This window comes from Triturus cristatus, chromosome 7, assembly GCF_964204655.1.
Source record: "Triturus cristatus chromosome 7, aTriCri1.1, whole genome shotgun sequence".
Classification (NCBI taxonomy): domain Eukaryota; kingdom Metazoa; phylum Chordata; class Amphibia; order Caudata; family Salamandridae; genus Triturus; species Triturus cristatus.
The window spans coordinates 360,373,643-360,376,389 of NC_140590.1; positions in this window are offsets into that span (position 1 = coordinate 360,373,643).

Below are 2,747 nucleotides of genomic sequence, written 5' to 3' on the forward strand. Positions count from 1 at the left end.
CCACATTTTTAAAAAGAATCTTGAGAGTATGGTATTGCCACAGAATTCAGTGCTCATGCAGTACATTGAGGATCGCCTAATTGCATTAGAGACAAAAGAGACTTGTAGGGACAATACCATTTCCTTACTGAACAATGTTGTTGAAAATGGACACAAGCTGTCGCCGAACAAGCTTCAGTACTGCTAACGGAAGTTCAGTACTTTGTTCATTGCATTGAGAAAAGCAGGAGAACAGTATCACTAGACTGCATTGAGGCAATCATGAAAATTAATGGGCCTACCACTCAAAAGGAAGTCAGGATGTTTATGGGAATGGTTGGCTGCTACCGACAAAAGATCACAAACTTCTCCTTGAAGGGGAAGCCCTTAAAGAGGCTGACACACAAGGTTGTGAGCGATCCGGTACCCTGGGATAAGATTGGTTGGTTGCCTTCTTTGAGCTGAGAGAGAGCCTTTGTCGCGCTCCAGCTTTGGGAACGCCTGATTACAACAAACGGTTTTCACTATTCTGCTGCAAAAGGGAGGGTTGTGCTCTATCTGTACTCACTCAGACACATGGGGGTGTCCATAGACCAGTGGCCTACTTCTCATCTACATTAGATCCTGTAACTTCAGCGTTGCCCAGATGTCTCAGATCCATTACTGCAACAGGTGTCAGCACTGAAAGATGTGAAAGCATTGTGATAGGTCATCCACTTACTGTATATGTTCCACATTCAGTTGGACTTCTGATGACGAGAACCAAAACACAGCATTTAACAAACAATAGGCAGACACTGTATGAGCAAATCTTGTTGGCTACTGAAAAATGTAACCCGGAAACGATGTTCTATGTTAAATCCTGCTACCTTGTAGCCTATTCCAAATGCTGATGCGGAAGATTGTGAGGATCTTGACTGCCTGTATGTGCCTGAACTTTGCACCAAACTGAGACCCGACATTGTCGATAAACCACTGCCTGACTCTGATCAAATCCTTTTTGTTGATGGTTCATGTTTAAGAGACAATAAGGGTTATCTAAGGGCAGTTTTTACTGTTTGTACCATCTCTGGAGTTGTGGAAGCTGCTTGTTTACAGGGAGTATACTCTGCACAGGTGGCTGAAATTATCCCCTTGATCCGTGCATGCCTTGTTTCTGATCAGATCTGAGTCACCATCTATACTGATAGCCAGTAACGTTTCGTTGTTCTTAATGACTTCAGACAGCTATGGTCACATAGGGGGTTCTTAATGTCATAAGGATCTCCCATAAGAAACGGGGAGTATGTGAGACAACTGTTGGAAGCCTTGCAGTAACCAAAAGAAGTGGCTGTTATAAAATGCACTGCACACGGGAAAGAGGAAGACTTTGTGACTGTGGGAAATCAAACTTTTGTACGACCCATGCATGTATTTTTATTGGGGAATATTCAAGTGAGAGCACAGAGAGGATTGGCTGATGTGGTTCGTTCTGTGTCTCACCAGGTTGAAGCTGCGACTGCACTGACCTCGAAGAATCTCTGCCATGACCTGGGACTGGGAGATTGGGTACTGGCCCGAAAGCATGTGAGGAAGAACTGCCTTGATTGACCGTGTCAAGGTCCATACCAGGTGATCTTAGTGATGAACACTGCTGTGAAGTGTGGAGGATTGCCAAACTGGATACATGCCTCACCAAGCCCCTCATGATGCTAGCCATTGCAGATACCTGGAATAAGGTCAGGCATCTGCAGGGATAAGCATCAATCCAGGAACAAGCTGGTTGGATCAAAGCAGGATGCGAGTAGAGGCAACATTTGGGTTTCAACTGATGGTAGAGCAGTGTTGCTGGATTGTTTGCTGTGTCCTATGTGGCAAGACAGACTCATGGAACAGTTCACATAAGGAGAGATGCAATGGTGAGTTTGTTCAGGCAAACAAGGTTCAACCCGAGATTTTGTGTGATTGCTGATGCGGTGTGCCATCGATGTGTCACGTGTCAACAGATGATTCCTGGGAAGAAAACTGTGGTTACTTTGAGTCACATTGGATGGTCAGGAGGTCCTATCAACCGAATAAGGTTGGACTTAGTCAAAAGGCCTTTGTGTAATGGGTTGAGGTACATTCTGGTTTTTGCTTGCATCTTTTCACGATGGGTGGAAGCTTATCTGACTAGAAGGTGTGATAGCCTCACAGTAGCAAAGTTATTGTTAAGAGAGCTTATCCTGCGCTTTGGGTTTCCAACTACATTAGAGTCGGATAGAGGAACTCACTTCCACAGTGAGATCATGAAACTGTTGTGGACAGCCTTGATCAGAGACTGCACTGTATTTACAGGTGAGAGGCATCCGGAAAGGTGGAACAAATTAATGGAACTTTAAAGATGAGAATAGCAAAGGCGAGTGCCTCCACATCTTTGAACTGACCTGATGCATTGCGCTTGGTTGCTTGCTTGCGCAGCATTCCAGACAGGAGGACTGGGCTATCACCTCATGAAATCTTCATTGAGAGGGCGATGCACTTACCTGCAGTGCCATCCACAGCTTTCGTTAACATCACCGATGATTTGGTTCTTGACGACTGCAAAGGATTGGCTGATGTGGTTCGTTCTGTGTCTCACCAGGTTGAAGCTGCGACTGCACTGACCTCGAAGAATCTCTGCCATGACCTGGGACTGGGAGATTGGGTACTGGCCCGAAAGCATGTGAGGAAGAACTGCCTTGATTGACCGTGTCAAGGTCCATACCAGGTGATCTTAGTGATGAACACTGCTGTGAAGTGTGGAGCAT